The 25,486-nt window shown below is 47.1% G+C and overlaps 1 long non-coding RNA gene across 5 annotated transcripts in view; it reads left to right on the forward strand.

The window, feature by feature from the left end:
* Positions 1–25,486, forward strand: part of LOC121202550 (uncharacterized) — a 77,384-nt gene that overhangs the window by 45,237 nt on the left and 6,661 nt on the right. For 2 of the 5 annotated variants that reach the window (XR_008696009.1, XR_008696008.1), the window contains exon 3: positions 23,162–25,399. This is a non-coding gene — a long non-coding RNA (uncharacterized LOC121202550). The remainder of the gene's footprint in view (positions 1–23,161; positions 25,400–25,486) is intronic. The other 3 variants (XR_008696010.1, XR_008696012.1, XR_008696011.1) reach the window with 3 other exon arrangements.

A 25,486-nucleotide genomic window follows, 5' to 3' on the forward strand; every position in this document is an offset into this window, starting at 1 on the left:
TCCTCAGTGGTTTTCTGTTTGTACGCATTTGGCCCAGATTTGCGTGTTTTCACACCGTAATGAGATCAAAGTGTGCAGCGAGCCAAGGCTTTCCACACGTATGCATCTATGAGGACACAGCAGCAGTAGCAGCGTGCTGAGACTCCAGAGACTGTGGCCTTTACAGTTGAGCGTGCGTGTGTGTAGTGCTGTCAGTGACCACAGCTGAACACGTCACTGTATGTACTTTTATTACAGCACCTTAAAGGGAACATGGACACAGATGTGTGGAAGCAGCTAAAAATATCCTAAAACTAAGCAGAGTGAGCTTCAGCCTGTGTTTGTGTGTACGTGTTACATGTGTTCGCCGGAGTGGGCAGGACTTTCCATTTGTGGTTGTGACTTATGTCAGGTTAGCAGGTCCAGAACCTCCCCCACTGCCAGCGAGAAGCCAGGAAAGCTTCTCGCACAGAAAGTACAATTCCCATATCTTCACTTCCTTCGCTGCCGTTTCCTAAATCATTCATGTGATGCCACCTCACCAAATTGTCTCTTAGCCATGATTACACACCTCCAGCTCAACTTAACACGTGTCTCTGTGTAGAATTGAGGAGCTGGGCCTCCAGCACACGCTTGTCTCCTTCCACACATGTTTCTGTCCTTTAAGAGGAGCAGAATAGAAAAAAACGTGAAAGAAGTCTTAAATCTCTGAAACTGGGCATAAATCATCATCCTGCCCTCTCTGCCTGTGGCATGTTGGCTATGGTTACAGTAATATGCCTGGAACAGAAGCAGCACCATCAGTGCTTCCAAGATGGAACTGAACCTCTGCTGAATGTGGAAACAGATCATTGAGCTGCAGCACAACTCACAATATTCTCATCCAGTGCAGAAAATGTCTCTAAGTCACAGGCGAAGCGGTTTCTTGCTCAGAGAGCAACATTATAAACAGGAGGTTGTCGCCATCTCACTACTCTTGTTTTCCGCTTGTAGTTTTCCTTTTTTATTGTTTTCGCGGGGCAGCTCGGCTGGAAAGGTCGGCTCCAGGGGTTTGGCGGCGGCGCGGACGAGATCCCTGACGGGGCCTTGGCTCCGCAGCGCCGACCAAAGGAGCCCAGAGCTGCTGCAGCGATTGGACGAGGCTCTAATAACAGGACTCCAGCATCAGAGCGTGCGGTCTGAACGAGCACGGAGCCCAGAGCGCTGGACGGACGGCGCTTCCTGACTCGCGTTTGTTTGGAGACTGAACCAACTGCTAATCACAACCCGTGTGATCGACTTTAACGATGGGTTCAAGAGCTGGCAGATTTAATGGAGCGGCTGCTCGTAGTGACGTCTTTATACAAGTTCATTAATGACTGTAATTTTCCCTTTAAATTAACCGCAGTGTAAGCAGAAGATAAAGATCCATCAAAAAACGTGTCACAGCCCCTTTTGTGCTGCTGTCATGATTGTTTTATGGCATAGTTAGTCCAACATGATTCATATTCCCGACTTCTCCAGTTCAGAACCCTAAACCCGGCTACTTCTGTTCTTCACCAGTGTATTCTTGTCCAAGATATACAAGGAGGCCACGGAGACTCGCATATTTCTTGGCACTTGTCCTCCTCCGAGCCCAGCGTCAGGCCCGAACAAATTTATACGACGCACCAATTGCAGTGCCACGAACGTCTGCGCGGAGACGAGGATAAGCAATTAGGGCCGCCGCCGGGTCCCGCGGGAGCGTGGCGCCGGAGTACCTGAGCAAACGGAGAATTTACTGCGCCGGGTCAAAGGTCAGGGTCGTTCAGGGGTGATATTTGGAGTCCAAGTGAGGGAGGCAGGCGCGGTGGGAATAACGACGCCTGTCTCAGGGAGGTCAGCGCTCACAGAGACGCGGCCATAATTTCCTAAAGACGCGATGGAAATAGTGGAGTAGATGTTTTAGCGTGCGAGCTGCTGCCAGTGTATATTGTTGTTGAGGTAATTACAAGCGCCTCCTGCTGCTCTGCTTCCTCACTGTCCTGCTGCAGCTGCTTCGTCCTTCCATTTGAACGCATCTCAACACTTCAAGGACAAACAGGTGTTGGTGAAGACAAAGGGACGTGTATTAACAGTAGAAACGCCCTCTTCTAATTAGAAGTTCTATCCCCCACCTCTTAATAGACCTATAAAGCATGCAGCTTCAGCACATATTACATTTTCCTGGCAACTGAAACAAGCTAGTTTTTTATAGTTGTGTTTAGACAACTTGGGGCAGTTGGTTACGGTTGGTTAAAAAAGTGTTTTAATAACCTAAACTAACATTTTGAATTATGGGGCTGGTGTGAAAGTCGTCGCCTTTGACCCTGAAATGAGTCCAGCCCGTTTAAAATAGTAGGATATCAAGATGTGTAATAGACACATTCATAAATACGCAGAATAAAATGGACTTGCACTTGATAAACTCAGCCGTACTCTATCAGCATTCTCAGCTGCTCCATGTAATGAAAACAAAGACAGACAAACCTTTGACGCCGCTGGATGTTGGCTCCTGAACATGAACGTAGACATTAGTAAATGCGCTCATGGTTCTGTGGAGCCTGTGTGTTCATCCATTTCCACTAGAAATGAAACTGGCACCGAGCAGCCTAAGCTCTTAAGTCCTCCCTGTCTGGACCTGCACAGAAACATATTTGACCATAAATATAAATTCACCCTCATCAGTCTCCTCTTGAATGTTGAGCTGTGGTGGTTTTAATTAGTGCAGGTGGAGGATTCTACATTAAAAAAGATGCATTAACCAGATAATCCTGGTCCTTTTCACTTTGTTCCTTGTCTTTGATCACATTTTCTCTCTCCTCGGTTTTTGTTCCACTGCATCACCAATAATAAAACGATCCTATGAGATTTTCTTTGTGGTCGTAGGCCATAAACTTTGGCTTCCTATCGTGGAGACCTGCTGTGACCTCATACAGTAGAAATGCAATAACAACAACATTGTGCACAGCGGCCTTTACACATGCATCACTGCAGCACCTGCTGATCAAGGCGTTGCGTGCAAACGCGTGGCTGACGTTCAAAACCAGCCCAATCAAGTGCTGCGATGCGATGGTTTATTATCTGAAATGATACTTGGCAATGAAGCCATTCATCACATTTGTTGAAAATTAATTTTGCAAAAGTCCAACCTTTTATTAAATCATGCCATGATGTTACGCAGATTGCACATATGGCTCCCAGAAGTCTTCACGCGACTTTACATAGGTGTTACCACATTACATGGCAGCACTACAGACGAGCGTGATCTGGGGCCAAGATAAACAGAGTCGTGGTTTGATTTACTCAGAGGTGATATATTTTTAAAGCCAACAGCTCGTATGGTGAGTTCACCGCCTGCTCGCTGGGCCGGCGTGTTGTTTCTCCAGATCCATGATTCAAGCAGTAGAAAGTGGCAAAAAATGAATAATTAAGAGCAGCAGAGATTTTCTGCATTGGCGAGTCTGGACTTTTCCTCCCACGTGGATGTAATTGATTTGTTGTCATCAATATGTTTCTTCTTGTTGATTTCTTGTCCAGCAAAGTGTTTACGCAGAAACAGCTTGATCATATTAGGCCAACACAAACAGAATGTCTTATTACATCTGAACGTCTGGCAGGAAAGAGGACGGTCCTAATGAAACAGGAGATCAGGGCCTGTTGCTCCGTGGATCATTAGCGTCAGTCGTTTCTTCTACTGTATTTATCGCGTTGCCTTTGTTTGTGGTTGTGTACAATCGCACTGTTGGTTCTCTAACCTGTAACACAAACCTGGCAACAGTTAGAAACCGGTAGTGTTTTCTCGCTTGCATTCCTGCTGCTAATTCACAGTAAAATGACTGACAAAGCTTCACACATTTCATCACATTTAAGCTAAACTGAGCTTAGCTAACTGTAATTAGCTTGTTACAGCTAATTACAGTTAATAAATGCTGTCCCATGGTTTCATGATCTTTGATTGTTTAAATATTCGACACTGTAGCTGTGAACGACTGTCCTTTTCACCTTCTAATCAGGTAAATGACCCGACTCAGCGCCTCTGACTTGGACTGACTGAAAATCTTCCTGGGACTCAACAGGATGTGAGTTTAGAAGCATCTCCTTCTAATCTGCAAACGATAAAGGCTTGGCTGACGTCTAGCTGACGGTTTGCTTGATTAGCGTTTGGTGCTGATCTGGATGTGGGACTTCAACAATTATGTTTTGCTGTTTATTTGGTTTTGGCCTGTGATGCTACATTCATGCGCTGATGGGAAAGCCGAGCATCCAGAGCTTCCACGCTGCTGGCAGCTCTGATCTGCACAAACGTTCGGTTTCGTCAGAAAATCGGAACCTAGACGAATGATAAACAAACAAAGTTTTGATTTGGAGACGATTCTCATGCTGATGGGCTCACTCTCTGCCGAGGGCCTTCCAGCTTTTTCTGATGATCCAGGAAGGAGCTGCTGACTGCTGCTCGGATCCAGCCTCTCATTCCAGCTGACACCATCCTTCGCTCCTCAACGCTACCGGAGTCCCTGCGAACCAGAAGGTCGACCCATTGTGGTCCATAACCTGCAGAAAGTCAAACTGCACAGAGGTGGCCACTAATCGCACACAGGCTGACGTCTCTCGTCAAGCCGCTTGTGCCAAGTTATTGTCTAAGCAGGTAAAACAACAGGCCAACAGTCAATAGCAGGAAGCGAAGGCCTGGCCGACCTCGCCGTTTTCAGCAGAGGAAACGATACTAAACACACAGAGTCGCAGCGTTATATTACAGCTCAATATTTGTCGAGTCACTTTGGTCGGACAGATGCAGGCCTTCATCACGAAGCCAAGAACGACACCACCGTCCAAGAAGCAGGAGGTAAACATCACAGATCCACACTGCGTTGACTCACTTATCCGTAGCTGCCCTTCTGGTGCGCAGAGGCTTTGGTTTCGACTTACTTCATATTCTGGACACTTTAACTGAACAGAGCCTCTGAGTTTATATGAGGACAGTGAGTGAGTGGGTCCTTCACGTCATGAATATCTGCAGTGTTTAATCCACAATAAAAACATAGTTAACGTCTTTCCCCATTCAGCTTCAAATATCACTGGAACGACATCTTTCTTCCATTATTGTCTCACTTGAGTTGTGGTTCTAATTTTCGTTTGGAATAACAATAAATGGTGAAGTGTATTACAGTGAAATGCTGCTGATGCCTTTACTGATCCTCCAGGGACGGTGTGCAGAGCTTTACTGTGGCCACAGGTCAAAGGGAAATTTTAATGGGGTTACTGACTTTCCAGGAATGTTGAACACTTCCTGGCTGCTCACTGTGTTGTTACTGACTCAACAAAGACATATTTCTTCATCGGTTGCAAATTAGCACAATATGAGTTTGTTGAATTTTTGAATATTAGGAAGTCTTGACATCTGTCCAGGTTTGTTTCTACTTTTGATGCCAGAAAACACTATTTATTTTTTACACTAACCCCATTTCTAGCAAAGATTAAGACACGTAGATAGATGTTATTGTCTTATTAACAGCAAATCTGATGGAGCTCAGCAAACCATACTGTATGTTGCACATTAGCCTCAGTGTTCCCTATAAGACCTCAACTGACCAGTAGTCTGCAGTCACCGTTGACTGAGTCATGAAGCTCCATATATTTTCCCTGCAGACGAGACAGTTATTGCATCTGTGTTGATGTTACCGTCTCTCATAGGAGCAGATGCACCGTCACACATGCTGTGCACCTTGTTTCAGGTTGGTGTCATAGACGAGCTGAAGTTCAGCATGTGCTCAGGCTGAGACGACAAATGTGTGTTTTCCTTGTTGTGTGGTTCCACTGTTACTGTAAACAGTCACTGCTGGTTCTTCCCATGGCCTTTACGTACAGTAATAAGACGTGATAGAGTCCCAGTAGACTACACTGTTCACTCACAATGGTGGAAGGCCTTAATTTGCAGGACAATTTGCTCAAATTGGACTCTGGTCTCATGAAGTTTGGCACAAAGTGGTGAACTGTGACCAGCTTCACTTACACAAACTGCGCCTTTGGTGGAAGCTCCCCGTTGACTCAAAAGTCTGATGAACGACCAGCTCGTTAGACTGTATTTTCCCACTGTGACAGCGAATGATGCCATGTGTTGTTTTCTCACCAGTAGTTACAGGATGCAGTTTGACTAACACACTGTGAGCAATTAAAGACACAGAAACTGCTTCAAGATTTGTAAAAATGACACATTTTGTCAACATCTGTTGGTTCATCTGCCAGTTGACCTACTTTCCCAACTCGTCTGTCTGATGTGCAATAGAAAAAGGACACGTGGGGTGTGAGCAGACACTGTGGTCGTCCAACAGGCCTCTGTCCATTTTATAGCTGGAATTAAAACGTATGGATCTTTTTCCAGCAGGTTTAGAGACCATGGCACACGGTTAGTTTATGTGCTCTGAATAAAGCGTGAATCAACAACAGCTTCTTTAAGTCGCACAAACTCAACAAGGCACAACATCAAAGGCTTTTGTTATACTTGCAACAGAAACATCATATTTTCATGGGCGCAGTTGCAGCAAACACTTTAATTTGTTACAGTTTTTTGAGCCCAGTTTGACACATTCCATCCTTGACTCATCCTGGTTAACGTTCCGTGCTGGAATGTGTAAGGAACGACTCGGCCCCTCTCAGATTCGGGAATCTTCTTTCTGAAATCGATTCCCTGTGTGTGTGCGTGTCTGTGTGTCTGTGCGTGCATGCGTGCGCGTGTGTGTGTGTCTCTATGTCTCTGTGTGTGCGTGTGTGTGTCTCTATGTCTGTGTATTTGTCTGTGCGCGTGTGTGTGTCTGTGTGTGTGTGTCTGTGCGCGTGTGTGTGTCTCTGTGTGTGCGTGCGTGTGTGTGTCTCTATGTCTGTGTGTGTGTCTGTGCGTGCGCGTGTGTGCGTCTGTCTGTGTGTGTGCGTGCGTCTGTGTGTGTGTGTCTGTGCGTGCGTGCATGTGTGTGTGTCTGTGTGTGTCTCTGTGTGTGTGTCTCTGTGTGTGCGTGCATGCGTGCGTGTGTGTCTCTATGTCTGTGTGTGTGTGTGTGTTTGTGCGCATGTGTGTGTGTGTCTGTGCGTGCGTGCGTGTGTGTGTGTCTGTGTGTGTGTCTGTGTGTGTCTGTGCGTGCGTGCGTGTGCATGTGTCTGTGTGTGTGTCTGTGTGTGTGTCTCTGTGTGTGCGTGCGTGCATGCGTGCGTGTGTGTGTCTCTATGTCTGTGTGTGTGTGTGTGTTTGTGCGCATGTGTGTGTGTGTGCGTGCGTCTGTGTGTGTGTGTCTGTGCGTATGTGCGTGCGTGTGTGTGTGCGTGCGTGCGGGAGGAATCTGTAAACGAGGAACTGATGAGAGCGCATGGCCGAGCGTGATGGCCACCATTTTGTTAATTGCTCTTTCATCGTGTCTAGGAAGTGATGATTACACACACATTGTAAATGTGAGCGGGCCTCTCAGCACCTCGTCAGGCTCTCGGAGGCCCTGCCCTCACTCCCAGGAGACTTTACATATTGTTTTGGCTACGGAGCCTGATTGAAATTGTGCAGTCGTTCCAACCTCACTTGGTCGCTGCTCGCGCGTCCCTGTTCAGGCTGAGGTGATGGGTTTCTTTGTTTTTCATCAGGCCCGGCCGCTACTCACCAGCGCCTTCCCGGCTCCTTGGATCTGGTGGGTGTGAAACGTGAATGTCAGTCAGCAGAACTCGGAGCAGGGAAGCAGATCGCTATCGATTAGTCGGCATTCTTGGTGTAGAATAACACGCCTACATGTGCTTAACATGTAGGCGTCGACATGTTAAGCTCGTGGACAGGAAGTCCAGTGGCATCCACATTTTTATATAACACACACGCACTGACTTAACTGTAAAGCACCACATGCCGCAGTGATATAACAGGCATGAAATGAGTCCTTTGCCGCAGCGCCTGGAGAGGCGTGACTTGGGAGGGAAGCGCCGACGAGCAATAATCCTGACGGCAGAAGAAACACGGGTTGATCCTTGGAGCTCATCCTGATCGTTACCACAGGCGCTAATTAAATGGTTATCTCAGTGCCCGGTTTCATTTTAATTCCATCATTTCCATTTGATTTGTAACACATGGCCAAGGTATTTGTCTTTTTTCCTCCAGTGTGAGAAGCAGCGCGACTAGTACGAAGTCAGGATTTGCACCTTCTAATTGCTTAAATGTGTTTTCTTTGGGAAAGTGTCTGTCACCAAAGACACATCAGACGTCTGTGAAGAAGCTGCTGATCAGCGTTTGAAGCTCCAGGTTTGAGGCAGGATGACACAGCAGGAGACCGTCTGTGGGTCCGAGGCAAAAGAGACGTGTCTCACCATGAATGTTAAGCTGCATGCGTTAGATACATTAACATTTAATCAGAATGTGGGTGATTTTCTGAGAGGCACTTGGTTTGGAGCTAAAATGTAAAACCTGTGATTTGAAGTGATTCTGTTTAGACCCCAAACATCAGAACATTGGACGCCTTGTTTTCTTGGTGCCACTCAGGCAGAGTCGGTTTCATTTCATTTGACGTGTGACATGAGTGGGACGTTGGACAAGCAGTGGTGTTTGAGTGATACCCGATGGAAGGAAGCTGAAACACGCAGACTGTTCTCCATTGGCTGAAGTCGACCCTCTAATTAAGCAGATATTTAAGGCCTTAAGAAGTTCATCGATCAAAAAGTGTGAGGAAAGTCCAACTCAAATATGGCTGAGGAATCTCCTTTAAGCCGTTCATTCATAGAGGAGCCGGAGTCCATGATGTGTGGAAATCACTCAGCAGCTACTGTGGACGTCTGTTAGCAGCACAATTAAAGGATGGAAAGCGAGTACGTGAAGTGTTCAGCGTGAGCAGTTTCATGTGGACAACTGTGAAATGTCTGCTGACAAATTGGACATGTTTATATTCATGTTTACCGTAACCAGAATATTTCAGCTCGTTACAGTAAGATGAGAGGTTTTCTGTTGGCCAACCCGCTGCTTCTCATGCAAAGTCTTAGAAGCCACGGTTTTACAAGCGATTAGTTTTTATACTTCTTGGCTTAGAGGAAAGTGGATAAGCGCGGAGAGCGAAGGGGAACTCCCTGTTCCACAAATATGCCAAACTGAAACGAGAATCCCTCTGATAATTACCTTTTTATGACCTTCAATACATTAGAGGTGATGTTGATGGATTCCTACCAATATACAGCCTCACACAGACATAAAATCCTTGAATAAAACTATGGACTGTGCAAAACATTGTGCCTTTGTTCCCACAACTAGTGACTCACTAGTCTATAAAAGTCTTCAAAACTTTAAAATTCTAAAATTCCCAAGTACAGTTCACATGTAGATACAGACTATTGATCGTGTTTCAACCTGTGCTGTAATAATATAATGACACAGGACAGACGGATGCTGCCTCCACAGCATCTCCGTGTTGGTCCAAGGTTCTTCAGCTGCGTCGTCATGGACTAAACCCTGAATCGATCAGCTCCAGAGGCCACACACTTCGCCACTCGGACCCACTGAATTTATTTCAGCTGTGCACAGGTATCGCTGATGTTCCCACCGCTTCAGCTTTTCTTTCTCATCGGTGAGTGTTTAAAATGTCAGAACCACTTGTGGTTGTTGGCTGAACTTTAGTGGAAACTGGAAGCTGGAGAAGGCAGAACTTACATTTTCAATCCTGGCAAATTGGAAAAATAAAACAGCCTTTGGAGAAAGTGTTTTTGCACCAGGTAACGTCAGATGCTCAGGGGTTTGCTTTGATTTACAACTGACAGTAGGAAAATCCCACCGTGAGGCTAAAACTGACTGTGTTTAATCATTAAAGCTTCTGATCATATTTTCTTAATGAAATAAACATTTTTCCAGATATTGTTTGAAAGTTAAACTTGCCAAGATCATTTTTGTGTTCAATAAGGTCCCTTTAAATTCAAACACTTTTATTACTAAAGGCACCGATGCCAAACAAATCATTTTTAGGGGAAATGTTAAAGAATTATCAAAGAACTAGTGTTGGATGTTGTGGTCAGTCATGGATCACACTGCTCTGTTTTAAATTTGCTTGTTTGGCATCTCTCTAGAATTCCAGGCCGTCGTGTAGATCAGGTTGTGTTTTGGTCTGAGTTGTAGCTCAGTCTGTCTGTGTTGATTAAAAGTCAAGTGTGTGCGTCTGCGACTTCGCTGCCTGAAGCCACAGCTGGAACAGGAGGCTTAAGGTGGATTTACGTCCCGTCCAAAGTTCTTGTTGGATGGTTTTTCCGATGGCCTCCGTCCTCACACCTTCCACAGGCAGATTATCCGCTCTGCGTCCAGGCTTTTCTCAGTGTCTAGCATCCAAACAGAACCGGTTCTCTGAGGGATTCACAGGGTTCTGCTCCAGGTTCCAGAGACCCGACTGTTCTTTGAAGCTCAGGTTTAGTCATTTTATGCTGTTCAACTTGAACGTATATATTTTTGCATGAATCAGATTTAAATCTATGTGGAATATCTTTAGTGCCACTTTGCCCCATAAACACATTTGCTGACAGGTTCAGTGATTTAACGCATCCCGTGGGAATCTTTGGCTCCTTCCAAGGAATAACGGCGCGTTGGTGGGTACAGTATCCGCTACCTACAGCTTCCCTCAGCTTCTGGCAGGACCGGACCATGATTAGTCATTGGGACTCGCCTCGTACCAACGCGTGACATCATGCACGTGGAAATGAAACCCAGCAAGCGTATCAGCCTCAGCCAATTACCCTCCTGCTCACATCTGTTGTGAGCAGTAAATATGAAATGTTGGAGCGGAGATCGTTTTCCGTTTTGTGATGTCATGTCTGTCGTGTTTTGTCAGGTTTAAGACATGCGGCCATTTTCTTATCGATGTCAGCGATGCGAGGAATACGAGAGTCAGGCCTCACCTGCAGGATTAAATTAGTTATGAGATTGAAATCCGACAAAATGAGGTGTCATCTATGATGTAAACACGCGTTTCACCTGAGAGTTGCATAAATCTGCTAGTGATTCATGATTTTCCTGACCTTCAAACTAAACATTTTCTAGTACACAGCACTTCACTTAACGGCACTGTGTAGTCTAGTAAAATCAGCAGATTCCAGCTGGCGGCGGGTTTTACAGCAGAGGCTCCGCTTCAACACTTTAAATGCTTTAACTTCTCAGAAAAGAAGTGACTGAAAATAATTAACACAAAAGAGATTACACTAGTGACTTATTGTGATTATTATGTAATAAATGTTTACAGTGTGTCTAGTCCATAACTAGCAAATTAAGCTGTCTGTATTAGTACGTTTGTACATTTGGGGGTTTTCCACTGTCTGTTGTTACCAAAATAAGGGTTTATAGGTGAAAAGTGTTGTAAACATTTCTGATAGTCAGTGTTTAGAGTACACATTCAGATTATTGCTTTTTCTGTTCATGCGGCATAATATTAATGTTGGGGCACTAAACTATAGATGCTGCAAAGAACAAGGTGATTTACTGTAACTGTAAAGTGATGTCATAAAGCAGCTGCAGGTCAGGGTTTACAGGGTTTATTATCCCAGCAGCAGGCAACTCTTGTACAGAACCAAACCACAGAATATAAAAGCCAGAGGCATAAATCAACAGGTATATTAATATCTATTCTGTTTAATAAATCTGTTAAACACAATCGCAGCAGAAGGTGAGACGCCTGCTGAGGCTCACGCATGTCATCTAGGAAAATGCAATCAGCAGCATTTCTGTTCAGGAAGCCTGAGTTAATTAAAGAGCGCAGTAGCAAACACACATGTGCCCTGACTTTATGAAAATAATTGCCCTCTGTATTGTTTTTAAAGTGCCTGCGGCCGTCCAAGCTTTTAATAACCTGAACACCTAATTTGAAAATAGCACCATTAAAGCTGTGTTGGTGGCCTCAGGTTTAAGCTCAGTACCTGAGCTGCAGCGTCTTTGCCTCCATTCACCAGCTAATTATCAGCAGTGCTGGTTCTCATCAACAACAATTATTCATTAGTCCAAACCAAAGGCACAATCACTTACAGAGAACATAAATCTCCATCTTGATTTCAGGTTCTGCTTTTTCACATTCTGCTCAGCGAGTTGCACAAAGCGCCACTGTACAAATAAAGTTGTATTGTTTCCTGTACGTCAGCGAGGGAGTAATTAGTGGACGGCTGCTGTGTTCCTACAACCTGAGCACAGTCTCTGCTCCTCTGCATGGTTTGTCATCGCAGCCTTTGTTGATGAGGGACTTTTCTCAGAGCAAGTGTTCAGGAAGTGGAACTGGACCCATGCTTCCAACACATCACTCTATGCATGTGTTCGTCCATGGTGTCTTAATGAAACGAGGCCTCTGAGTGGGAACTAAACAAAGAAACGTTAAACTTCTGCTAAAAGTGTTTTTAGTTATTGTAAAGATGAATTATTTGACTCCTCTGTCTGCATCTTTTAGTAAACGTGTTGACTCTTCATCCTGAAATGTGCAGCTGATCCTTCAGTTCAGTAGCTCTTGGTGTTTGGGAGATTTTACACATGGCGGAATTCTCAGTACAGGAACGTCTGAGCTCAACAGAAAAGATGCTTATTGATGGAAAATGAAGCTGCGTGTCTGCTGTTACCTGGAGTCCTGTCTGTTCTGTCAGATGCTGATGTGGGTGAAAGCAGCTGCGTTCCTCCCCCTGAGCGACGCCAAACGTGCTGGAAGTGCCTTGCTCGAGGGCCCTCCATCGACTGACGCCGTGCATCTGCTGAACTCTGCTCCAGCTGCTTGTTTTTACGTCCTGACCACAAGGTCGCTCCTGTGTCCATCAGCCCCGGTGCCACATGGAGAAGTGCTCCACGGGGTCTGGACCCACATACCGCTGCTGTTAGTCTGCGCTTTAACAGGAATTCAAGCTGCGCCCGTTCGCCATTAGAAGCTGGCAAATGGAAAGGCATAATTCAGATTATTAAGTCAGGCCGGGGGGTGTAGGAGGCAGAAACACTGCATATTAGTGAGCTCGAAAATAGTCTCTTACAGTAATTGAATCTGTCAGTGTGTCCTGATCTGGTTATTACACTGAACTATTTGTCCTGGATAAAATATAGACTCGCAAAATTAACTTTAGTCGCTGTGTTTGCTTTTTCACACCCTGACACAAAGCTCCACTGTTTCCCATTGTGCAGCACTGAAATACGAGGCATCTTAAACAGGTTTTATGAATGTCTGCGTTGGTGAGAGCCATCGGTAGAACACTAAATAATGGAGGCACAGGTGTGGTCAGCGCCTGTCAGGAGCGCGCACTCGGTAGTCGGACTTGGAGATTTACCAAGCGTCTTAAAGTGTGGCCAATTTTACAATCCTAAATTATGTGTCCAGCCTGGAAAAATGAGGAAAAGTCAAGGGCTAAGAGGGAGATTTGCCATTTGAATCCACTTACATGAGAGCGGAGCAGCCTGTCCCTGGCCACTTGCTGAAGACATAACATATTACCGCTGGAGAAAAACAGATCTGTCATCTGCACAGCAATGCAGTCGCCAGGTCAAAGGCTGAGGCAATAAAAGGCTGCACTTTCATTGCCAGAATATTCCTCTTCACGTTCTAGCAGATGAAAAGGCTGATGCTTTGTCTTGAGTATCCGGCATTGTTTCTAGTGATGGATTCAAGCAGCTGTTTGTTGCTGATCACTGTATGAGGTAACCATGATTCATAGGTGAATGGATTCTCTTAGACCGATGACATGATTTTCACTGATCACAGTCTGATGAAGAACCAAAGTCCGTGTCCCAGATTGATGATCATGTTGCATTGTTGGATTCAGTGGTGCCGTTTTGAAAAGCTCTCCCTGCAGCAGAATGGAAGTTTCTGTGCATTCAGCACCTCTTTCCCCCGAGCCTTTTCACAATGTTAAGTACTGTAGATAGTGAAAGAGATAAATGCTTGACAAATATTCTTTTGGGATGAAGTTGTGAGCCTTGATCCATCTCAGTCTGGATCCACTGGGTGTGGACCTTTTAATCAATGTAGTCCATTCAGGTTCTGGTTGTGTCGTAAACGTCTCAGACCTCAAACCCAATGGCTTCTTGCCTTTCCAATGACGGTACCTGCTGCATGAAGCTAATTCCTGTACAAATGTTTTTGGTAGCGCCAGTCTGTTGATGCTACACGTGTGTTATTTATATTAATGCAGCTCCAGATGTCTGTGACATCAAACTCCTCTGTGACCTTTCGATTTATTTGAGCTTGACTTGACGCCGCAATTAAGGACGAACGCGCTTTAAATTATCCCAACTGCAAATGAAGCTTGATTTAGAGTCGACCAAAACAGTGGAGACTGTTTATCTGCCGTGAGCTTTGACCAGATTTGGAGCAGAAATCTACAACTTGGATGATGTGACCTTTGAGCACAATCTGTTTTACTGACACCAAACAAATCCTGCTCGACACAAACAGCTTGACATCAGACAGGATGAGGATTCCATTACTGCGGATCTGAGTCATTTACAGGAAGTGGTACAACAGAGGACGCCCCGGGATTATCCAGTCATTGTCTCACCCCCCCAGGGTTTTACTTCACCTCCTACTGAGAAACACTGAAACTGAGAATCCACCAGTTTAGCTTAGAATTAAGATAAAGCATCAGTGCAGTGAGAGGAAACGATGAGACTTTGGACCATGTGATGCTTTAGCTTTTGTGAGGCTGCTCGTCCCACATCCACTGCTTTACAAACGGACACGGCCCAGACTTTTACCTTCGCTGTCCCCGGATGCTCTTTCCTTCCTTGGCAGATTGTTGGCAAAGGGATTTGTATGTTGTTGCAATTTGTGCATGAAATTTGTTTAGATTAAGTCCTTTGATAATCCGGGCTCCTCTTCCCCAGAAAAGCTGCCGCGATTTTATTCCTCCCATCAGAGAGAAAGTCCAGCGAGCCGGAGACGTGGGACATCAAAGGTCCGAGTATCTGCAGCGGCGACTGAACACACGCAGCTGAACGTAACGTGGGTTTTTTGTTTCGCTGGAGGAAGAAAGGTAAAAGCATCCAGTTTGGGGTTGTCACATTAATGACACGATCACCTCTGATGTTCAAATTGCGTTTGACAGCGAACTTCCGAGGCACAGATGTATCGGCCCGGGTCCAAGCAGACACCAGCTCCGGTGCCAAACGGCTGAGCAATCGCCTGGAAAACACTGGCAACACGCGGTGTTTACATTTCAGCTCGCTTTTTAACCTTTCTGTAAACTCGCAGCGGATCGTTAAGGCCTCGCGAAGGGTCCCAGCCGGACCGTGAGCGCGTTTGAGCCGTGATGGATGGCCCCGAAGATGACAAATCGGCCCGGGCGAGCGCTGTCAGAGTGTTTACACAGACCCGATGGAAAACACTACTGTCAGTTGGATCTGAGAATTACAGTAAGAGTTCATTGAGAACAGCCGGCGTGGGGGTGAGGGCGAGGTCATCCCTCAGCGCCTCCAAACAGCTCCCCCGGGAGCCGACCTGCGCTCCCACCGAGCGGCACCAACGCTGCGCACGCTGCTGCTCGTCCAACTCCCGCCGCCTCATAATCCCTCTGTCCCGTTTCCCCTCCCTTCATTATTTAATCTTTACATCACACACTTTTATTTTCTTCCTCTGTTTTCTCCCAGTTGTCCTCCTCCTCCTCCCTCCGCGCTCAGACTCTGCCTCAGCTATGCGGCCGCTCTGCCAGGCCTGACTCTTTTGATTTGAGTACATGTGGTTGAAATCGGAGGCCGGCTGCACTGCCAAGCCACAGGCCCTGTAATGGAGCACTGGCGCAGCAGAATAAGCCATTGTTCTTGGTGCAGTTGGTGGATGGATTCGTGGAGGGAGGGAGGGAGCGGGCGAGCGAGCGAGGAGTGGGGCTATTTTAAAAAGCGAGGTTGCCTCTCGGAGAGCGCAGCCGCCGGGGTCAAAGGGCAGCCCCATAATCTGCTTGTAAATCCCACTCTGGGCAGCAGCGGAGGGGAGAGCGCCTGGGAGCCATTTGCAGACGCGGGATGCAGAGATGCTAGCGAGGCAAACTGTCCGGCCCTGGTTTCCTGTGCCGTCTGACTGCACGCTGAAATAACATAAACATGAAAGGGAGAGTGTTTTACCCGACTTGAACGTGTCATGATAATTGGTTTCAAGCCCTCGCCCACTGCAATGAGAGTTTCCCTTTCAGTACATTCCTGAACTTATTTCAGTTGGTCCAGTGAAACGAATAGAAGCAGCAACGTGTTCTGGATCCGTCCTGTAGGGAGCTTAGCGTATGTCTGTGTATACTGTATTTACGTGCACAGAATATAATGTGTCCTATCACACACCGACAGTAACCCTCATTCATTGAGCTCTAATGTGTGTGTATATAAAGGAACAAAGGCTGCAGGAACTCCAGGACGTCTGCCCTCCAGGACTGTGTCAACTTTATTATTTGCTGTTGTGACTCCTTAATGGGTTTAATTAGGATGATTATTGTTGGGAATGTGAACCAGGAGGACGATCTGCTCAGCTGCGATGATGTGCTGCTGTAAACTAGTCCGTTCAAATACATCTGGAGCTGATTTATCCCCCGTCACTGCAGAGGAGCAGGATGCAGGAGCTGTGGCTCCACCGGTTTCTACTAATTAAAGCATGTTTATGAGGCGGGGAAACGGTGACTGTGCAGGTTCTTGTTAATTATTCACACCAGCTGCTGCCCATGTAATCCCTCAGCTAATAAACCTTTACCTCCCCTATAGATTTGGTAACACAGAGAAATTTGTCTGGCCTAATCATTAGAATAACTACAATGGTTCAAGTGACCCCTGCTCATTAAAATTAATGGCGAGTGAGACGGTGCTGGGAAGCTGAAGCGGTGTCATCTTGAATCATGAGAGCTGCCGGGACTCTTGGTGCCACGCGGTCCTGAGGTTTCCTGCTGCAGTTTTCCCATCAAGGGCCAGCACTCCATCCAATACGCTCATTGTTCTGACCCGAGGCCTTAAACGAGGCCAGCCTAACGAGTGATGCTGGCGCGGCCCAGCAGAGATGCCCCGTGAAGCCCAGCTCCTTCACAGACAGGACGCTGGGAGGCGTCGGGTCCAGTGGAGTCGCCACAAAACCGTGTTTAATGTTCTCTGTGAGTGAAAGTAGTCGCTCTGTCTAAGAGCGGAGCCGCAGCGAGCGCTCTGTTTGTTTAGCAGACTTTCTCCCTGGAAACGGGGTCGAGAGGGTCGTGTGATGATTTAAAGGGGCAATTCAAAGTGGACAAGTCCTAACAAAGACTGAACTCAATGTTAGACTCCGTAATGACCTCATGCACAAATGTCACCAGTGCTAAATCTGGGTCTGGACCTGTGTGTGACTGATAATTGATGCAAATCAAGGCGCGATGCTGTCTTTGTCTCCGCCCACTGTTCGCTAACCGTCTCTCACCTCTTCAGCTGAGCTGTTTCCTGTTTCTTGTGGGTCGGGAGAAAGGCCTTGTTACATCCAGCTGCTGAGCTTTCAGCTCCTCTTTAGCTGCTTTTAGCACCGGAGGATCAGAAGGTGCAGATGTTTCCGACCATGTGCTTCTGGCTCAGGTGAAACTCCACAGTCGAGGCGGTGCCAGCGTTGGCCGCTGTGCACTGGACTGTGAGCCCCAGCATGTGTGAAGGATCACAGCGATGAGAGAGCAGCGTGATGGAGCAGCGTGATGGAGGCGACATGATGGAGCAGCGTGATGGAGCAGCGTGATGGATGCGACCTCGCTGCCCCTGAGCTCCCGCCGTCATCAGTAGTAGTCGACGTTGACCGTACAAACCGCCCTGCAGTCCACATGCTGCATCTTTACCAGTTCAACCATTGAACCGTAGCTTCGCTCCCTCTGGGACGTCCGGGTCACAACAAGACACTTGACCGATGAGGGCGGGAGGAGCGGCTTTGGTTTCCCTCGGGCCGGAGGGAGTCCCCACAGCAGGACGCTGAGTGTCCGTGCTGGATAAACAGGCAGACGCAGATTCCTGACTGGCAGCGTGGTTATTCACAATCCTCAGAGGAGCTGCATGACTGATCCTGCTCCGTCAAGCTTGGCTTGTGCTGGGATGTATGCAGCCAGTGTGTCATTTGCTGCTTTGACTTCCTGTTTTTGTTTAAAAGGTCGTATAGAATAACAGTTCTGGTCAGTTCTGATTGGTGATCAGCACAAAAATCGGTTTGGGGGAAACGTCTTATGAATCACATTCAGTCGCCATTAAAATCACCGAATCGCAGACGTGTCCTGGAAAACAAAGCATTTAAGCCGAGAGATCAAGCAAACGGGTTCAGTGTCAAATCATGGGCTTAAAATGCAGACGAACCTCTAACCGCAGCTTAAAGGACTGAAAAGCATGACTCATGACTTATTCAATAGCAGGATACTCTAGTTGTTTCAAGAATTCTTAAGGATAAAATGTTTGGAGTTTTTGCTGGTTTGCAGCTGTTTTGAAATTTCCCCAGACTTAAGTGAAAATAAACAAATGTATGGGGTATATTGTGAATTTGGGCCAGTTATGATGGAATCTGGACTCTGCTGAGTCAGAAAACCTCCTCCCATATTTACAGGAAGCGTCGGTGTGTTGGTGGGTTGTCAGTGGTGATTGAAACCTTTGCATTATTATATTTACGTCTAATAGTAGAGTATAAAGAGGCTGACTTTGGTTCACATTATCGATTTATTCACGTGACCACATGCGCTTCAGTTCAACGATGAGCGAGGCTCGTTTCAAATAAGACCTCAGCTGGGATTTGGCTAAAGTCTGGAGAATATGCTGAAATAAAAGCAGATTAGCGTGCGCTTCCAGTGGTGTCTCTGCTGCTGTAGAGGAAATGAGTGATAACAGCTGGTCCTCAGGTAGAAGGGAAACGGCATCCGTCCTCCAAGGGCTCAGACAACATTATCTCCCATAATACTCCACTGGCAGCGGCTGCAGGGGCGAGGAGGCCGCGTCCGCCACGGGACGCCCCCTTGGCTTGATTTACGGGGTCTCTAACAAGAGGAGGAAACCACTTTGCTCCACATATATCCCAGGGATTAGGTTTCCTAGTGAATGGGAACATTGAGCTGTTGGGTTCCTGAGTGCGAGTCGATGCTGATGAGGAGGATCCAGAGGGACGAACCTCATACGTTTCGCCCTGCAGCCACGGATTATTGTGTGTCAGCAGGTTGGACTTGATCCAGTCACTCGCCATTTAAGCAGGTTTCACTGGAAATTAAAGGTTCCTGCACATTTCTGAAGTAATTGGAGTCCAAATGCGCAATGTGAATAATTACCAGCGATTTTCTGTGAGCACAGTGAAACATTGATGAGCTAAATGTGTAACTGCACAGATGAAACGCATCCATAGAAAAAACAGGAGGTTGTGGCCTAAAGCTTCTGTTCTCACATTGATAAACTTTATCTTGGTGCAATAATCCTGGACTTTGACCTTCTGTCATATGGGACTGAAATATTTACCATCGTCTCATCAGTATTTTCTCCTGACCCTGTGTTTAAAGCTGAGTGTGAGCTCAGTTGTTCTGATTTTAGTTTGGAGCTTAATTGATTTGTTGGATGAATGATATGTAAATTTGCTGTTTGTTGGTTATTTTAGTTTCAGACTGAATATTTACGGAGGTCAGTTCAGGCTCTGGGGATCCGTGAATCATGGTTTTTCTATTTTATTACTCTTGTAAACAAAACAATGAATTTACTATTTCAAGAAATAATGAGCAGTTTAAGTTGAAAGCGAAATAATTTGTTAGCTGTGTCCTTTGTTTACATTATTTTTAATTAAGTTGGAGATGAATCAGACACAGAACATATGTTTGGTTGGAATCTCTCACAGCTCTGTCTCTACCTAAACTCTGAAGCTTGGTCACTTCATTTGTTTTATAACCTATTACTTAATGAATGAATTAGTGTTTGTGCTCTGACTCTGCTGTGACTTTAGTGACATCCACAACCGCATCATCCTCCTCATCCTTTAACAGAATAAACTGTTTAGATTATAGATTTGTGTGACTGGTTCTTAATGTAAAATATAATCAATAACTCAACACGATCTCAGAAGAGCTTTGCAGCTTCATGCCTCGCTGGGCCCTGAATGTTTTGAATACATCCTAGTTACAGTGTAATGAATACCAGTAGTGCACAGCTGTGGAGAATCAGTGAGCTGCTGGTTTGTCAGTTCACCAGTGGGACGATGATGAAACCAGTCCTGGACACGTCTCCACTTGAACGTTAAATGAATGAACATCTCTAACCTGCCGGCCTTTAAATGCTCACATTTTAGTCAGTGTTTTTAAACAGGGATGGACATGTTGGAGCTGTGCTCGGACTTTTTTCCACCCACAGATCTGCTCACTACAAACACGTTTTTGTTTGGCTTGCGCCTACAAATGTTCAATGGCTGTACTCACTTTCCAGACTTCATCGCTTTGTGTGGGTGAGTTCCTTTTCTGCTTTTCTGTGTTTAAAGTCTGACCGTCGCTGTGTCGTGACGTGGCTGAAGTTGTGCTGATCCGTCATGCAGGGCGGTTAAAGGCAGTTCAGCCGGTTCACCCAGGTCTTCTAAACACGGAGCTCATCCAAGGGCTGGAAGCCGCTGTGATGGGACTATTATTGTTTTTCCTTCACGCAATCCGAAGCATCATTTGTCATTTAGGCTCCATTGCAGCAGAACACGCACACATTTGAATGTAATTCAAAGACGGAGCGTCTCTTTCTCACCCGTGTCTGGAAAGTGTTGTCAGGAATAAAGATCATCATCTAGACGCTCACTGTAGGATTTATGCCAAGAAGAGTTTGCATAATTTGAAAGTTGTGTTACTGTAGTTTCAGTGTTTCAGCTTTAGATTTTACCCTCGGCATCAAACCTGCTGTTGCTCTGCGAAATGTTTCGACGGATTCCAAATGTGTCGTCCTCCCTCCCTCCTCCACCTGCCGCCCTCCGTCAGTCCTGCTCTGTGTAACTGTCTTGTAAACTGTCAGCGGTGAGTCCAGCAGCCCAGTTCCTTGTGCTCCAGGTTCACTCACCAATTAGAGGTGATTATAAATCTGGTGTCTGGGCCAGAACGCGTCTCGGAGCGAGCTGCTGTCAGCAGCAGACAACAGCCTCTCAGCGTTTCACTGGCGCGTAATGTTTCCCAGACTCCGGCTCTGCACCAGTTTCCCTCTGCTGCGTCTGCTGCTGCGTCTGCTGCTGCGTCTGCTGCTGCGTCTGCACCTCCGTCTGCAGCTCCGTCTGCTGCTGCGTCTGCAGCTCCGTCTGCTGCTGCGTCTGCGTCCGCTGCTGCGTCCGCTGCTGCGTCCGCTGCTGCGTTTGCGTCTGCTGCTGCTTCTGCTGCTCCGTCTGCTGCTACGTCTGCGTCTGCTGCTGCGTCTGCTGCTGCGTCTGCTGCTGCATCTGCTGCTCCGTCTGCTGCTGCGTCTGCTGCTCCGTCCGCTGCTGCGTCCGCTGCTGCGTCTGCTGCTACGTCTGCGTTTGCTGCTGCGTCTGCTGCTACGTCTGCGTCTGCTGCTGCGTCTGCAGCTGCGTCTGCAGCTCCGTCTGCGTCTGCAGCTCCGTCTGCAGCTGCGTCTGCTGCGTAATGCTGCTGCGTCTGCAGCTTCATCTGCGTCTGCTGCTGCGTCTGCAGCTTCATCTGCAGCTGCGTCTGCTGCGTCTGCTGCTGCGTCTGCAGCTGTGCCCGCCTACATGCATGTAACAGGCCAGCACAAACACAAACAGCTCTGCCTGGCGTCCACTCCGTCTGAGGGTCTGGAGGGATCGACTGCATCCTTCACAGGATGTTTCCTTGTTTCGTGTGAATGACGCCGGTGGAAAACATTGCTTCTCCCAGAGGCGTCGACTGAGACCTGGCGTCTTTTTACGTTGCAGCATCTGATTCCTCATTCTGAAAGCATTTGGTGACGTCTCACGCACCTGCAGCTGTTCCTGCACCTTTCCTTCCTGCTTTCTTTCAGTCTGTCTTTTACTAGACGGCCTAAAAAGACGAGACGAGAGATTTGTGAAGCAATGAAACTCAAGGACCAGACAGAGTTTCTGTTTCTGGAAATTCCCTGATTATGTTCCCGACCACTAGTGATTTACTGCATCAGAGACACCTGAGTTTGGTCCCGTTTAGTGGAACTTGTTCAAACTGGACCTAATCTGACTTCACCTGCTCTCACACATGCAGACAGACAACTAAAGTTCACGTGTGCTCGGCTCAACCCGCCGCTCACGTTCACATTCATTGCCCACGTTCGCATGTGTTCAGCTTCTTGACCCAGACTCTGACAGCCTGTGTGGAAACTAAAGCCCACGGACCTGAACGCAGCTCTGTCCCCTGAGCGCTGTGCTCCTGTGTTCTACGTTCTGGCTCTGCTTGGGTCTGTTGAACATCAGGTGCTCCGCTGTGCTGGTTGTTCTGCAGGCGGTGCAGCTGCGCCGTTCTGACATATCATTTACTCTGTTCTTAAAACAACCAATTAATGCACCTGAGCAGTTTTACGCTCACTCAGTTTCTGGACGTACATGTAGCGTCCAGTTGAAAAGATGTTTGTTCAAGCTCAAGTATCTGAGAGAAAATATTTGTAAAGGTGTTAATGGCGAATTAGACGCTGTGGCCGAGTTGCAGTGATATTTCTGATGCTGTAAACCTGGACAGTGCTGGCGAAGCCCCACTGACCGAGCAGAACATACAGAAAGCGGGTTTTCAGGGAAATGTAGACGCAAACGTGGACAAATTAGTCCCAGCTGGAGAAAATCTAACTTTCTATTAGTGGTCATGTAACCGTCACTTATTGAAAAATGATCAGTTTGCTCAGCTCTAACTGTGATCACAACAAAAGGGACGTGTTTTCTCCCCACAACATGGAAATGTGGGACTGATGCAGAGTTCCTTCCTTCCTTCATTCATTCATTCATTCATTCATTCATTCATTCATTCATTCATTCACTTTGGGAGGAGGCATCCGAAACCCCTGTTCCTGCAGCTCTCGCCTGCACCTTTAGCTCCTTTGCCCCTGGTTTGTGCAGCACCACACACAGCTCCACTTAGCAGGCCGACAGTGCACCCTGAGGTCGAGGCCTCGTTATCCCCGGTGAAACATGCGATCAGGGAGTCATCTGTACAAACAAGCTGCCGCTGAACCGCGCAGTGGGGGAAAACAAAGGGAGGCCTCTGGGTAATGTAAGAGAGCCGGCAGCCGGGTTTGTTGCAGGAGATGCGTGCTGACAGTTATGCTGTCAAGACCAATATCTCTGATTGTCACCAGATGTTCCCTCTGCACCGTGCGTACCTGGATCGTGCAGCGGTTCTGGCCAAACGCGTGCTTCAGCAACGGTATCATGAACTAGTTCACTTCCTGCCACGACCAGACCTGAGATGCCGTTGGTTCAGCGCCTCCCGAGGTAAAACGGCCACTGGGAAACGAATGCGTGTGATTTGAAAACACTGGTATTCTGTTGTGATGTGAGTCAAACCTCCTGCCGCTGTAAACGTCCACCTACAGGACCTGAGCCTGCAGCTGATGAGCTGTTTCCTTCCACGGGTCCACGACACACAACAAATCATAGTATAATAGTAGCTTTTTTGTTGTACGTTTGGCAGAAAGGTGCAACAACATTCTTGTCTGCTCACGCAAAATCGAAACCTTTTCAAATCTCACTGTATGAAAGTCCAATGACTCTGTGTCTGTTGGTTCAGCTGATTTGTAAATGTGGACATAATTTGCTGTATTAACTTACACCATCAACAACGTGAAGATTGGGTTTAGAAGTCTAGAACTGGATAATGTTGATGCAGTCTGCTAGTGATTCTGTCCATTAAACACTTTCAGATTCTGGTTGTGGACAGTCAACATCAGAACTTTTACAGTAGGAAACATTCAACATTATATTAGAGAAACTAACTTTAAAGATTAGTCAATTATCAAATTTGTGAATGTTTTTAGCCCGACCCGGCCTTGGTCTCAAACCTCTGGAGTCTCAACCTCCTCTGCTCTGGCGTGAGGCTGTGTGATCTAATCAGATTTATTCCATTAATGTGGCTGCATTTGTGTAATAAAGCTTTGTGTTTGGACATAGAAGTGCCTGGAGGTGGGACGATCATCTCTGACCTCTGCAACGAGGCCTCTCTAATCAGCTGCGCAGCAGAAGCAGCTGGAAGCGATCGTAAGTGCTCGGAAGGTCACGACGGAACGACAACCTGTGTGTAATTGTTTTATTCTGAAGCAGCCTTGGAGCGAGCGGAGAAAGCGGTTAAAAGGCTGGTGTTTTTACTGGCGAGCGCAGGAGACCTTGAAGGCAGCACATGTGACACCGTTGCGATACCGACCCGTGAAGGAAACCATGGGCTCCGCTGCTGCTTGGGAAAGAAAACCCCGGTGACCTCGTCGAGCGAAGCTTCAGGTGAAATTTCATTTCACAGCGCATTAGTGATCTAATGATGTGGTGACGGTTCCCCTGCAGGGTCCTGGTGTTGACACGGACCCGACGCCTGCTGGGCTCCACGGACCCGCTACCGTTGGAGGGCTGCACGCGGCCGCGCTGCCGGCCTCCGGAGCCGGGACCTTAGCAACCAGCATGGATGCAGAACGGCTCCTATGACACCACATCCCGAGCGGCCAAGACATCAGGCACGCGTCGGCCTCAAAAACACAGGCCCCTCATTCATTCAGCCACAGGGAGTGAAATTAGAAAGACCCTTCAGCCCTGATCGGAACCACGGGAACGAGCCCTCCACTGCTTTCCTCCTCTTAATGTGTAATTCCACTGACATAATGGGATCCTGTACATTCAGCAGGTAACTCCATCGACGAGGCTTTATGGGCAGCCATCAGACCTCCACTCAGAAAAGAAACCGAGCCCCAGCTCCCATCCGCTCGTTCACTACAGGTTCTGGACGGGTTTTTGCCGCTGTTGTTTGTGAGCTGTGAGGAAAGTGGGGCTCTTACTGTACCTACAGAGGCCAGCTTTTGTCTGAGAGAGGTTTTTGTTGGACCCGCTCCACATCACCTCATGTTTGAGATTACGGCCCAAGCCACCCAGACAGCAGAGCGGGATCCAGGAGGAATTTTTTAATAAATTTGTTGAGCATTATACAGAACAAATGCTTTTTTTAGTCGTGGCTGCCTGTTTGCTGGACATAAAGGGAAGAACGCTTATAATAATGACTGACTGATGTTTTCTTATGACAAATCCCCTCTTTTGTAATGATTAGTTTTTTCTAATCACCTTCTCAACAAGCCTGTTAAGTCTAAGTTTTTGTCCAGTATTTGGCTTCGAGAGAGACCACACCACTGCTTCTTGATTCCAGGGGCTCGTGCAACTTGTTCTTGCATGTTCTTATCCAGGATTCAATCAGAGCCGACCCTCACTCCGCGCTCCAGCTCGCTAATCCCCCGTCGAGCGCCTCACTGTGTCGGCTGCTGTTTGTAGTCAAGTCTCCTACGACCCCGGCTGAAGGTCGCGTCGTGTTCCTTTCAGCTCCTCCGCCTGATTCACCTGAGCAGGTGAGTCTGTGGATGTGGACGTCCAACGGGGCGCTTTGTGCAGACGTTTTCTGTCTTGAGTGGAACTTGCAGCTTGTTTGCCAGTTT

Source organism: Betta splendens, chromosome 10 (assembly GCF_900634795.4).
Source record: "Betta splendens chromosome 10, fBetSpl5.4, whole genome shotgun sequence".
NCBI lineage: Eukaryota > Metazoa > Chordata > Actinopteri > Anabantiformes > Osphronemidae > Betta > Betta splendens.